This window comes from Micrasema longulum, unplaced genomic scaffold (assembly GCF_059751315.1).
Source record: "Micrasema longulum isolate JH-2025_06_02 unplaced genomic scaffold, ASM5975131v1 h1tg000541l, whole genome shotgun sequence".
In the NCBI taxonomy this organism is placed as follows: Eukaryota; Metazoa; Arthropoda; class Insecta; order Trichoptera; family Brachycentridae; genus Micrasema; species Micrasema longulum.
In genome coordinates, this window is record NW_028277737.1 from 897,941 (window position 1) to 913,642 (window position 15,702).

General features: G+C 29.3%; 1 protein-coding gene across 7 annotated transcripts in view; it reads left to right on the top strand.

The window, feature by feature from the left end:
• The first annotated feature begins 9,415 nt into the window (after positions 1-9,415).
• Positions 9,416-15,702, top strand: part of LOC148280784 (alkylglycerol monooxygenase-like) — a 90,766-nt gene continuing 84,479 nt past the window's right edge. For 2 of the 7 annotated variants that reach the window (XM_088227829.1, XM_088227823.1), the window contains exon 1: positions 9,480-9,570. The gene's annotated coding sequence lies outside the window, so the exon portion shown is untranslated. Of the gene's footprint in view, positions 10,176-15,702 lie in introns of all 7 variants that reach the window. The other 5 variants (XM_088227830.1, XM_088227818.1, XM_088227822.1 and 2 more) reach the window with 5 other exon arrangements.

The window sequence follows — 15,702 nt, forward strand, 5'->3', positions numbered from 1 at the left end:
CCATTTCCGTGTTCCTTTCCTTTCTTTGAATATTTCCAACCTTTTACAAAACTGAGTGAAATCCATTTTTTTGCTACAGTCCGCTTCTCGCTAACCCAATATTCGGTGAATATGGCGGGTGGAGTAAAACTTCCGATTGAAACGTTTTCAAGTATGACTAGCCTTGCAAGACGTGGCTGAGCGTTGTTATGCTGCAAATTGACTTTATCGTATCTGTCCTCGTATTGCGGCAGTTTTCCTTCAATGCTCAGCTTAAACGCATCAATAGGGAAATATCTCATATTACGATTTAGAAAAAATAATTTTATTTTCAATATCAATGTGGATATTGTGGAAAAGTATTTTCATACATAAATTTGAAAAATAAACTATTAAAAAATATGTCCCTACGAAAACGCAACATGTTTGGAATTAATAATTGTGACCCCAAAATTCTTGACAATGTTCTATAGAAATTTAAACCGTTTAAAAAAACCTGAATCGTGACGTATTAGAGGCGTGGCCAATGGAATGACCGTTTTCGTAAATTAAAAAATATTTTTCATGCTACTGATAAGTAGTAAATTCTGTCAACACATCTGTCGGGAAACACAGATAACTTATTCAAGTCGGGAAACACAGAATATTATGCCAAAAGGTTGAAGAATACAGTTTTGTCTTTGAAATTGAACCAGAACTCTGCACAACTGTTTTCGACTCTCGGATAAAATCACCGAAAAATTCCAGTTAAGATAAGTTAGTGTATTCACTTACTAAACTTGAGGTCCCAGATTTGATTCCTGGCAAGGTAGACATATATTCATTTAGAAGTTAGTTTTACATCTAATTTTTCATTGTCATTAGACTGGCACCGAAATTCAAACAAAAACACTGCAAAATTTGTGTAATATAAAACGATTAAATTTATTTTTACAAACATAATCCAATTTTTTTTCTTTCATTAATTTCTTGATCAATTAATTATATTTAAATCATTATGGTTCTTAAAACATAGCTTAATTAAAATGACAGTTGTCAGCAAAAGTGACGACATAACTTCGTAGTAGCGTCTAAGGAGTAATTTATATTGACACGAAAAATCATTGTGACATTAGTTTGGCAGCTGTCATTTTAATCAAGCTATATTTTTAGTACTATACAATAATTTTTCTTCAAGACTTTGTCTTTACATAAATACTAATGTGCCTAAATTTAGTCTTAATTTGTTGAGGCGTAATTTTCCGGTTGAAAAGCAATATTTTAATTACATAGAAAAAAACTATTTATGTATATCTAATGATAATGAACTTTTTATTAACTAACTTGTTTAAAAAAAAACTGTAAAATCGCATCATTTCCAAACTTTTATCTGACTTGATATTTTGAAAACAATTTAGACTCCCAAATAAGATCCTTAGATCGGTCGATTATCTTTCAATCTTGACGATGAGTCTCATATCCAATAAGGAGTTATTACATTGTTCATGTTACAAAAGGACGGTGATCATTATTAGTTTTCATGTGGAGTTCATTATAAAATGGCGGAATACATGACAGTCAGAAGACCAGGACATGATCCTTTGTAAGATGAGTTACGAACCACATACAGACCTGATAAAGTTTCGTCCTATTCAAGGAACAATCCGAGAACCCCATGAAGTTATTTAATTGAAAACTTTGAGTACCTAAACTAAAGCCAAACAAGTATGCCCAAGGGTTAGAAGGTGTTATTCTTCAGAAATAGTAAGATAATAATATTCATTGTCATCTGTGAAAATGAAGGATCTTATTGATTTTAGGAATAAAAATATCCTGGAACACAGATGTTGCTTCTAGCATTGTGTCTAAAAAACCTCAATATTCATTATAAAATGTAATATGATTAAATTGATTTTAGTCCATATACCTACGTGATATTATTGAATAGTTTATTTACTTTTATTGATACAATATTAGAATATTGTACTTCCATGGATTTTATTGATTGATTTGATTTAATGTTCTATTTTTATGATAGTAATCATATGTGTTTAATTGAGTTTGAATTATTATGATAAATAATGTTCCAAATTATATAAATAAAAAACAGTTTGATTTTATAAGTATTGTTAGTAAATAAACCTACTAAAAAATCAAAAAGACCTGAAAAAGATATGGAAAATTTATCTTTCAGTACCTAAATTCAAATGTTTGTTGACTAGTCACTGGATTTTACTCTCCAAAATTTTTTTTAATGTTAATGTAATAGTTTTTTTTTTGTATTTGTAGCTTATGTATACCTATTGTAAAATGCAAAGAAAAATTCTCAAAATTAAAAAAAAAAAGTATGACGTTTGATTATAAAAATTGAAACGTATTTTCATTCGTTTTCTAGGTAATATAATCCATCATATTTTCACACATTTTAATTAAAAATTTAGTAATTTACTCACAAAATTCGTAATCAATTTATTCGTGCATCTAATCACACTAACTTGTAACTAAAAGGTAAATATAACCTTTTAAATTATTGATTGGTTGGAAGAAATTAAAAAGCAAACGCACCACAAGTACACAAGGATTGTTTTTATATTTTATGTAATGGGAAACGTTAATATAAATATATACTACATATTATCCATAAATCCATTTTTTTCTGATTTCTAGAAAAAAACAAAAACCAGCACGCCATTTCCCCATAGGGGTAAGAAGACAGGATAGAACACACACCACTACATTAATACCTACATCTAATGCACGCACGCCGTTATTACGACTATTAAGATCTGTTGGATTTAGTTCATGCTATTTGTTTTTCAGTCTTCCCCATTTTTGCTTCCATTAACATTCGCATCGTAAATATTTTTGGTGTTCAAAACAGATATCGTTATTTTTTATTAAACTTTTTATATTTTGTAATTTACATTTCACTTTCCAATTTACAGTCACTTTATTGCTCCCTGGTTAGAAGTCGCTTAGAATATATTTCTCCAGTCTGGTCGCCCCATTATCGTGTACATTCTGATTCACTCGAGCGCGTCCAGAAGAAATTTCTAAAATATATTAATTTTAAACTTCATATTCCTGCTGCTTTATTTGATTATAATCAATTGTTGTCTTCAGCAAATCTTTTAAGACTTTCTGATAGAAGAATCCTAACTGACCTAATATTACTTTTTAAGGTGATCAATTCATTAATTGACTGTCCAGATTTGCTGGAGTTGGTGTGTTTCCGTGTACCTGGTCGACATACCCGCCACAGATCTCCCTTTTGTTCTGCAAGTTCTAGAACCAACTATCACATGCACTCGCCTATCCCTAGGCTCCATAGATATGGCAATCAGTATGAGGACAAGGCTGATATATTTGGTTCTGGACTTGATAGTTATAAAACGAGTCTGATTTCTTTTTTTCTCTCGCAATATTATTCTTAAACTTTTCTTTTTATTTAAAAATGTTTTTTCCTTTTTTGTTTTTTCATATGTATGTATTTATTTCGTTATTATTTTTGGTTGCTTTTATGTATTTACCTGCTTGTTACTATTGTTATAGTTATGCAATTTTTATATTTTTTTGTTATGTTTCTATATATGTATTTTTTTTTTCATATTTATGTTCAATAATGTTTTTTTTTATTATTTTTTTTTTATTTATTAATAAAACATATAAGACATGAATATCATGATATTATATTCCCAGGAGTTGTACGAGAAAACTCATTTGGGACGGTACATAAAAAAAATAGTACATTTCTTGTAACAATACATAGTATACATTTAAACAATAAAAATTTTAACAAATTTTAACAATCTATGAACTTAATATTAAAAAGGAAAGAAAACATTTAAACAATCTGTGAACTTAATATTAAAGAAGAAAATAAAAACATTCAAACAATCAGTAAACTTAATATTAAAAAAGAAAAGAAAAACATTTAAACATTCTGTGAAATTAATATTAAAAAAGAAAATAAAAACATTTAAACATTCTGTGAACTTAATATTAAAAAAAGAAAAGAAAAACATTTAAACCTAAAACACAATATATAGACTATTCACAGAAACTGAGCTAAAAACTATCACTTTCAAAAAGATTCAAGAAATAGTTCTTCATTTCTGGTCTTTGAGATTTACCACTCGACATTTCATTTTTAAGGTCATCAGGCAGTTTATTAAATTGTATACGACCAATGTATTCCAGAGACCTTTTGCCGAACTTCGTGGAACAAAATTTAGAAATGTGAAGATTTTTTGCATGTCGTGTATTATAGTTGTGCATTTCATGATTAAATGTAAGTTTTAAATTTGTGTGAGCAGAAAAGTTAAAAGCAATTTCTGCCGTTTATGTAAAATAAATAAATAAATTTCAGTTTTAATTTTTATTATTATTATTTGGATTGATTTGAATTATTTTAGCATCACCTAATGAAAAAAAATAGTGCAACAATACGGGTCAAATAAATAAAAATGTGGAAAAAACCTACACAGAATCTTTTTCTTAATAGTGATAATCCCACCAGCGTACAATTAATATTGTACAAAAGGATAAATAAAATTATTAAAATTTACCTCAACTCCTTTCAAAACCAGTCATCTCCATTCAACCCTGGCTTGTGCCAGCTCCTTTGCATCGTCCCAGAACAGTTTATCCTTCTGAATACAGCCAGTGGACAGTCGTCGACGATTTTCCAAGACGCCTATGGCCTGGGGGACGGTAAAAAAAGCAAGCAGGGTTGATCTCATTGGGCGATATTCGCAACATGTAACCTACCAATTTCGAGGGCCGCATTTTCAAATTTACGCTCCTAGATACAACGTCCATAGACCGTTGACAAACTCGTGCAAAAATATTTAACAGAAATCTAAAGCGACCACGGAAGAAAACAAATTAGCGTTTTCTGTATGACATAAGACCAAGATAAAACACATTGGAAATCAGTTCTTAATTACGAAATCGAATGACAAATCCTGTACGACGTTTAGGAGTACATAAATTTAATCTCCGGTATAGAGACGTTAAGAACAAAAGAACACGACCTATAAAAGGCCTCAAAATTTATATACTACAATTTATAAGACAGGGAGTCACTTTTCGTTAGTTTTAAATATTTGGTTTTATTGAGCTTATTTAGGAGAAAAAAATCCAATATGTCAGTTTAGCCGTGTACTCTTCAAGTACGTAGGAGAGTATCTCAATAACTACATGTCGGAACGTAATATTATACTTTTATAATTTATTCTGCGGTCAGTGTATATTGCTTTTATCGATGTATCTTTTCCTATCATTATAATAATATTGCATGTGCAATACGCAACCAGTAAATTTGTATTAGATTTCCTTTGAAATTCAATATGAATTTGTATGGTTTCGAAAACCATAAATAATACTTTATCTACCGCAACCACCAGTGTGTTCATTGCACCAGTATCTATTTACTTTGTCTATGATATAACCACAGTACAAAACCATAAAATTTATCACAATATACTAATAGATTTAAAAAATACATAGATAATTAATTTCAAACAGTAAAATAAGGACGTCATCGGTAAGAAAAATCAATGAACTACTAAGTGGTGGTGATCAATATATCTTACAAATTATTTTGGAAGTGGCATTTGTCAATTTGAACCTTTGGGAAAAGCTAACTTTGCTATACTTAGATTGCCCTCTATACTGCCAATTTTTCTCTGAGTTGCGGGCCGCTTTTGAGGTTATCCATGATTCGAGTCATTTTTGGCATCTACAGTTTTTTTTTTTTTTTTAATATTTCCGGTCGGCGTGCATTACTGCCAACCTACTAAATCAACTTTTTCTAGGATACAGAAAAAACTGTTCTTAAAATCAAATCTAACACATTATTTACTCCAATTCGCGGTACAGTTCTTATTGAGAAAGCTCGCCTCCTATTGGTCCCGTGCATATCGTATGATCAAGGAACATCCAATAAGAGTTATAGATCCCCCAATATAAAAATATCACATTTGTCAAAATTGTAGATCGGCGGTAATGCTCGCCGAGCGACGATTAACACGTACACTGTCAGCCTAAAATATTGAAATCTCGAAATAAATCGAACATGTTTTATTTTCATGTTGGCTGCGAGATCAAAGAATAAAAAATGCAAAATACGGCAAAAGAATATGTGAATATCTTTGTGGAAAAATGTAAAAATTGTAACTCCGCCAATAGGGGTAGTTGGTATGTGGGCATATGGATTAAAAACTGCTACCTATCGCCAACTCAGCCAATTGGCGGAGTTGGCAGTGAATTTGTTAGAGTAATTTTCTTGATAAATAACTGCAGTCCAGTAAAATCCTATTTAACATTACAAGCACTGACGCGCTCTGAATTGAAAAAGTATTTTGGCTTTCCAAGTGCATTTATCAATTTCCTCTAAAATTTATTACGGATTTAACGCTTCACACGGTTTCGCACCCTGGATTGAAATTATTTTCGTGTCCCAGTTGTAGTTATTCGAATTCTCAAAAATCCTTTTTAAAAATACATTGAAATATTCACCCCGCGAAAACCTGGCGCCTTAAGATGAATACACAGGCCTATTGTTTTTACCATCATTATTTCATAACTTATATTTTTATATATAAACATAAATCGCGCGCATAAAAAACGCTCTTGTATAATGCTGACTTTGGTCGTGATCAGGCGTGACACTATGAAAAATAATGCCGCAACATGTGATGAGAAAATTATTTAATTACACTGTGAAAAACCGCACAGACATGTAGTTTTATTCGTAAATACAATCCAATTAATTGAATAAGAGAATGAGTAGTTTCTGATATTAAGAACAATTTTCACAATTGTACAGTACCTGCATAAATAATAATACTTACAGCAGCCACCCAGACCCAGACTCGTATGTATGGTAACGAGTTAACACAAAAATAAACATGAACTAAGTAAATTTGAATATGAAACATACTTTTCACACGTGTATATTTGCATGTAGGGTCAAAGCAGCAATGAATGACCGTTTAAGGTTAAGCTTGTAGTGAAATCCACATTAAAGGTATAAATTTCATTATTTAAGCATACAAAATAAAAGAAAACAATAAAAAACACATTAATTTTTCTAAGTACTTTTACTTTTTTATTGAAATACAAATATCACAATTATAATTAATATTACTCTACAAAAATAGCAGAATCACCAGTGAATGACCACCACTACCCCAGTAAAAATAATACTCAGATTTAGTTACATTATAACATTATCAAACACCCTAACACATGAGAATATGGATATAATCAAAGAATTGCATAAGAAACAGCATAAAATAAAACACTTACCACACCTTTCCTTATAAAAACACTATCAATCTCAGAACAATAACGGGAAGACGCAATATTACCGTTAGATAACTCACAGTTCAAAACTGTCAGTTTTTTTTTTACCAAAAGATGCGTCCGCCTACTGCTTTTGTCATAGTTTCTAGTGTTAAATTTTTATTGACTGGACACATGTCGCAATTTTTATTATATTGTGTTTTATAAACTAATGGTCATTTACTAGGGGGTGGTCATATACTGGTGCTTTGACCCTATATTGTGATTTGCTATCTCGTTTTACATTTAAATTGTTGAGTGCAATGCAATGTTTGCCATATATAAGGTATATGTAGCAAGTATAAAAATAACGTGTCTATTTATTGTTTAATTAAATTAAATTAAATTAATTTATTTTAAATATAACATATACATTTCAAACATATATTCAATACGTACATATTATAAAAAGAAAAATACATGAAAGAGACTCATGTCACAGTAGTAAGAGAATCCTGCTCCAGAAAACCCCTTCGGAAATATGGAGCAGATCAATATCCAGAGCGATGTTGGTTGTTCAGCATAGTGGTAGCCCTTCCAACAGGCATAACCTTATGCAGGTTGGTCCTGTTTATTGGAATATGAAACAATCTATACTGACGCTGTCTTAGGTAATTATCAGGAACATACAAATAAATGCTCATCATAATCTTAAAATTATCGATCATACCGCGCAACAATCGATAAAAATGTGTAGTCAAATACATATTCCTTCTAGTCTCTAAACTGTTGTAGCCAAGCATCCTTGGAGAAGCTCGGTCAGGTAGAGCCAAGGATAATACCCGCTAATATAATATAATGTAATATAATGATAATATTTTACGCCAGTGCCATCGACAAAATCCATAAAGCTCATATCTCACAGTAAATGTGCATAGTACTATTAAAACACATTCGCCCATAATTACTCTCCGTGTTATATAGGTATTATTTTACATTGTAGGTACGCATGATCTTTTTTGTTTTTATTGCAGAGTCCACAATGAGGCTGGGGGCTATTTTTGTTTGACCAATCACAAAGTTAGTTTATTTCGGTCGAATACTTCTGTCAAGCATTCAATGGCGCTACGCTAAAAGGGAAAAAAATATTGACACATTTTTAATTTATTTTTAACAAACATATATATTAATAACAAAATAAGAGTTAAAAGTCCAAAGCATTTCTAGAAAACGTTTGTCGACAAAACGTGAACTAAATACAGTTATGAATTTTTGGTAGGGTCATCTTAATTTATTATAAATTAAAGCAAGATGATCATCCTGACGCTTGGTTTATTGATTGGTTGTTTTTTTACAAAGGTAAATAAGAGAGAAATCACAAAAACGTTAAAGTAATTTTCGTATATTGCTGTAGAACTTAGTTAGCTACAAATTCTTACCCTACATAAATTCTAACATTGCTTATTTTTTACATCTGCTAAAAAACTGCTTCAAAATCCAAATTATAGTCGTGAATTCAAGCACAGAGCACCCTGGCTTGAAAAATCATATTTAAATCTCCAGTGCGTGAGGCAAGCTCAGCAATTGAACGTAGTTATGCAGAAAGCAGCCAGACATAGAAAAGTTAAATTCAAATAATATCACTTTTATAAAAAGAGTCAATAATCAAATTTATACAACAGTTGGAATGTTTTAGACATTGACAAATGATAAACAATAAAAAAATAGTTTTTTTATAGTTTAAAGAAGTATTTAATTATGTATTTGATCAGTTTCAATGATTTTTAAAGTACAATAAGATTTTTCAGTGCTGTGGGTGTTTTCTGCAAATTGAGAAATGCCGTTTTAGTGATCAACACTATTTTCATGTGATTATAAGAGTTTTTTTTTATTTATATAAAAGCGGTCTGGCTGTTTTCAGCAGAACATCTAATTGACTTTACTGCACCCGATTACACCAATACCCAATTTTTTCAATTTTTTAGACTGGCTGCTTTCTGCATAACTACGTTTAATTACACCTTTGCGGAATTCACAAGTAAAAAAAAAATAATTTAATGCTTCTAAAGTAGGCTGATTTGGCAAAAATATTATTTCAATTGAAAAAATGGCAAAATGTAACGTTGCTTGTGGTTTTAACTTTTCGATGAGCTGCATTAAATTTTTCTACCACTAAAATCGTAGACTCGTATGCAGCGCATTAGAGTAGATAGTAAAATTATTTTGGCTTCAGTTGCAAAGTGACGCGCGGGAGCAAAATTTATGAAATAAAATGACGCTACATACAATACTAAAAGTAGTCTTTTGTGAAATCGGAACAATGTAATGAGGATGTTCAGTGCTACTGGAAATAAAAAATGTTTTTTTTCACGCGGTAAAAATTAAAACATTTAATTGAACCTGAAAGTTTCTCGAAAACAAATAAAAAAATTGTCAAAACGGTTTTCATAAAGCCGAACTAATTTAAAACGTCACAGTTTCAAGTGACCATGTTTGTATAACTAATTAATAACAACGTTGTTATGTTGTTGTGGCAACTGGAAACAGATTTTCGGTTTCCGGACTAAACATGATTTTCAACGTTTATCGTGTTTTGACGCTTAGCCGGTACAAATGTATTTTTTAAAGAATCGTACGGGATTACATATAATATTAGAAAAACTTTCTGACGGCGAGTGATATTTCGAAATTTTGGTGAAAATGAAAATAGAATTAAGAAGTACTGTGCTACGGAAAAATTAGAAAAAGTCAATGCAATGATAATACGATAAAAAAAACATGTTTTGGCTTTGTTTGATGGTCTGTTAACAAATAAAAAAAATTAAAAAAATAACTGAAATTTCTTATTGTATCAAGATAACGCTATTTGTCAAAACTCGTTCATGCTATTATTATCTTATTTCTTCATGAAGGGAATGAAATTTGTTGTAAGTAAATTAACGTTTAAATTATTAATTATCCGCGTATTTCTATCAAAATATATGTAATGAATCTTAAAAAAAAACTACATTCTTTTGATTTACCATTTTTTTAGTCGTGAATAATCGTGTTAGAAAATGAGAAATACGTTGTGGTACGTCGGGGTCCGGACCGTGGATTTCTGATCTGAGACTCCGCAAAACTACCACAAGACCACAACTCGTCCCTCTTACTTCAGATACATTATTTTTATTTACCTGAGAACACTGTATCAGCAGAACCACCGATTAAGTATTGTTAATGAAATGCCTGTATCTAAGCGGTCGAATAATACAATAAAATTATAATATGTGTGAAATAGAACCTGAACTCTGGACTAGTGTTAGTGTTAGGAGTCTCAAGTTAAATCCTAAAAAAGGAAATTGACTGGAAATAAGTTCGCCTCGCTGTGTTGTTGGTGCGTTCGTCTACCATTCTCCTACGTTGTTGATAAATCCACCTGGTCCATGAATAAGTATAAAAATTTAAAAAATAAGATTTTCAGGCGTTGCCTAGTATGGGTGAAACAATTCAATTAAATGAATCCCACCCGCATAAATAAAGGTTTCAGCTCTTTAACTTCACAAACATCAACAGATGAAAGAATTGAAGGAATATAGATGTTCGAATATGGGCAGAATGGTGAATGTTACACAGTGTGTAAAAAGTCCACTTAAACCAGCCATTGACAGGTCATAAGCCATGTAGATGTCTAGACTTCTATATTACCTTCTCTAAAATGTTCTTCATCTCTGTTGTAATATGTTAATATAAACAGCTCCTCAGGGAGTTGAATCCAGTCCTTGTCTACAAAAATTTGAACAAACTCAAAATATTGTTGTTAAATGTAAGTTTGTTTACAGCTCAGCAAAAAGTAGCATTTTTCTAGTGTCATTGCTAAGTTATTAATGTTATCGAGTCATTTATATTAATGTCTATATTATGCATGCTAAAGTTTGAAAAATAGCAGAGATCAACAGGTTTTTATGTTGATTTGATCCTTTTTATAATGTAATTTCATTAATAAATTCAAAGATTAGTAAAGTGTTGTGTATTTTTTTTTATTTATGAACATTTTCCACGTTATAAATAATAAAAATAATGACTCCTTGCTGGGGTTACCCGTGCCGAGGCCACTTAACAATATATATATTGAATTTTTTTACATAAAATAATATTTAATATTCAGAGAGAAATTGTTAAGGCAGTTTTAAGCACTACGTTATAAATATACTTAATTATGAGAGGTAGTTGCATCTTTTTGAACTTTTTATTTTTTATTAAAAAATTACATAAAAGGTACATGTTTTTTTAAAATTCTATACATATCTACTTTTACACATCAATTTAATGTTATTACTCTAACTCTCCAAAAAAATAGACTAACTCTTGTAGTTGTTCATTCATAAGAGTTTATATAATTTTAAATGTACATAAAGTACATACAAAAAAATAAAAACATAGGATATATAAATAAAAATCATAAAACATTAATGCATTCATACTAATTAAAATTTAATGTAGTTTTTACACGTGTTCAAAAAATTTCTTTAGATTTACTTAAAATTTATTTATTGATTTATTATTTTTGATAGTGTTTAGTTCATTGGGAAGATTATTTTAATTTTTTACACCTTTGAAGACAAAGCTATTTTGACCATGACTTGTGTAGAATTTAGGAATTTTAATATTATGTTGGTATCTGATTAATGGCGGCGGCACATCGATGAAGACGAGATGATAAAGTTGTTCAAGGTTCAGGAAAAGTGAAAATTTTCTCGCAAGCATTAATTTGTTAAATGAAATAATTAATTGTATCCCTTTTTGTTTTTTTCCCTTCCTTATACTTATCTTTATATCAACATTATTTTTTTTGATATCTTGTTCTATTTTTTATATATTTTAATATATATCTATTTTATTGCTTTATTGATTACTTTATAAACCATGCGTAAATTACTATAATAATTATATTTTTGTATAGTATATTCTATTGATTTTAATGGTATTAATAATGTGTATACTGGTTTATGTTTTTTGCTTCATAGGTATGACTTATATTGCTTTTATAGGCTTTTAATAATATTTCTTTTATTTGGATAGCTATTATTTTTTTTTTAATATTTGGCAGCACAGGACAGACAAGTCTTGTCTGTCCTGTACATTGGAAAAACTAAAAGAATCTTTAATATTGCACTAAAAGAACACTTAAGGTGCTTAAATAATTTTTCTGAATTCGCAAACCATCTGATAGAAAATAATCAAAACTTTAATAAAGACACTGGATTAAAAGAAGTTCATGTTAAAAATAAAATATTAAAATTAAATAACTTAGAAATCTTAGAAATTAAAAAAGCGAATCATAATACAAAAAATATATCGATAACCAAATAAACAATATTTGTTTTAGTGCTCTCCTGTCTAGCTTCGAAAATATAGATATCAAATTACCACCCTTATAGGAAAAAAAATACTTGATTTATTGGCTCCACGTGTAGTATTTAGTTAACATGATAAAAATAAAATAGAAAAAACATTATTAGTTAATTAGTAAAAAATAGTGGTTAAAAACAAACTTGTTTTATTTATTTTATTATAATGAATAACCACAAAGTTAGTGCTTCAAATATAAAATTAACATTGTAATTAGTTTACAAACGTAGAGTCTTATGTATCATTTAGGGCAAAATGTTTAAATATAAGAAGAACATATATCTTTTGGAAAAAACTAAAAGTTCATACTAATTTTAGTAAAAAAAAATAATATATATACTGAAATGATGTTAAAAATGTTTTTCCATGCATAGTATGTAGGTTGAAACAGCCACTAGAAAATATGAGAAAATACGAGTAAATAAACGAGTTTTAGACATTTTTTTTAGGGTAATGAATTATAAAAGAAATTAACTTGTTATTATAAAAGGTTACTCCTAAGTAACAAGTAATTTGAAATTTGTGGGAAGTTTTTATTGTATTTCTGATCTGTCTTTTCTCTTCAAAATATTAAACAATTTTATCGATAGGACTATCTATCGACTTATCTTTTAGAGCGTTTTTCAATAAATTGTCCCGTAAAATCAACACGACATGTTAATTTCTTTTATAATTCATTGCCCAAAAAAAAAAAATGTTTAAAACTCGTTTATTTATCGTAGCTGCTCCAAATTTAACTTACTTTGTCCCTATTTAGATATTTTTAATACAACATTTTGTGACTTCAAAACAAAACTTTTTGAAACACTCTAAAATTATACATTTGTCAGTGTGTAAAAAGTTTATGTACCTTTAATTATGTTCATGTTATTATCACATCAAAATTTTGAATCGGTCAACTACATTATAAAAATCCCTCTCCTCCACTCATCCACTCTATTATCTCATGCCTGAACCATCATATTGTTGTTTGTATGATATATTATTTTTTCTCTTTACTGTGTAACATATTCTCTTATTATATTTGTGAAAAACTTTAACTGGACGCATACATTTTGCCTCTACATTATATTTTTCTAAATGTAAATGCCGAAATTACATTTGTTTTTTTATAATAAATGTATTGTATTCCTTTATTTGTTATATTATTTCAGTGTTATGCATTGTATATTACTTTGCATTTTATGTTTTTTTTAAGCCAATCAACAGGTTTATGAAAACCCTAACAAATAATCATTAATGAATACATATTATATGATAACATTTAATCTAAAAAATCTTCAAATCTATTTAAATGTACAAAGGTATAATTATGGCATAATCTAGGCGGACATGGCAAGTGTGTCATCGCGAGTCAGGAGCAACAACACCGCTTTTCTTGAATGCTTGCCTTTGCTGTAGGACCACATCGACAGTACCGTTTAATGAAATTTTGTTCGCTATTATGAGGATCCTTGGTAGGAGGGGAAAAGAATCCGATGCTGGTTTCGTAATTTCCCCCAGCAAAGACAGCATTGGTACGCAAGTGACGGTGAGGTATATTTAGGTTAATCTGAGCAAGAATATCATGGGCATCTATGGAAATGCGTTGTATGCAAATCCTAGAAGTACTTTTTTTGTGTAACTAATAAATAAAATATAAGAGATAAATAAAATTGATACCAACATAAAAACATATTACGAGCAATCATTGTTTACATGTTGTTGTTTTAACTACATCTAATTTTTTACATACTTTATAACACCAGAATAATATTATGAAATGTAATCAAGGTCACATAATTAAGGTAAATGATACTGGGCAGTAATGTTTAGACTAGATAAACCTACATATTTTTTTTACATGTAGGAATATTGTTTTGTTAATGATGCAATTATTGACTTGAGTTTCAGTCCCTACCAAGTTGTCTATTGCTTTGATTAATTATGATTTGATTAAAATTTTTAAATAAGCGCTCTAGTCGGACATCTTTTTGTGACAGTGTGAATAAAAATAAATTTCGTAGTAAAATTACGCTTATTTATCAATTCATAATTTATTTATCATTCTAAGCTATAATTAAAAATGAAATTTATAAAAAAAAAACTACTAAAAAGAACAAGATTTAAAAAAAAGTTTTATTTATAAACTTAAATAAATTAAAATTTAAGTTATTATTGCATCATAATATTAATTTCTGAACCTAGGGTGCATAGGGCACTTTATTGATTCACTAAATGCATGAATTTCAATAATCTTTTACATTTCTAAGCAAAAAGGCAGTTTTTTGCAAAAATCAGATTCTAAGATTATATCAAGGCTTTACAGACATAATGCATTAAGTCATTAAAACAAGTTTCGAGATAATCGCATTAAGAGACTTTTTATTCTTTCAACACGTTATTTCTCCCATAGTTTATTTTTTTTTAAATAAAGCTTTTTTTCGGCATAGCATAAAATTAGCAATCAAGATCTTGCACCTGTATTTATATCATAGAATTAAGAATAGTCCAGAAGGAGCGTAGAATCATATTTGAATACATAATTCCCCCACTTAGACACTCTTTCGCCTCGCGCACACTTGAAGTCACAGAGTAATATTTCCAGATCGCGAAGAATATAACCATAACACAAATGTAAGGTAAAAAAAAACAATTTGTTAATTTTCCTAAAATTTTATTGTGCTCTCGGAAACATTGATTGACACAACAGAGTAGATAAGTAAAGGGTAATTTAATTAATGAACTTTAAACTTAAAACATAAAACAAATTTTATTTTACGTAAAACGAATATTTTTATTTCATGTTAAATAATATTTGATGTTTTAAAGATAATGACGGTCAAATGTCTACGATAGTTGTTTAATCCGAGATCCGATTTTCATAAGTTCTCTCATTAGGTGAGCAATGAAGGGTAAACAAATTTACTACCCTGGCAACACTAACGAAATGTTTATTTTGTTTCTTCGACAATCTGACAGATGGAAAAACAAGTCAATTTTTAAATAATGCATTTGTTACATACAAATTCATTTGCTAATTACACATAAAATGTAATTGCATCCTGTATCTTTAAGATCCTA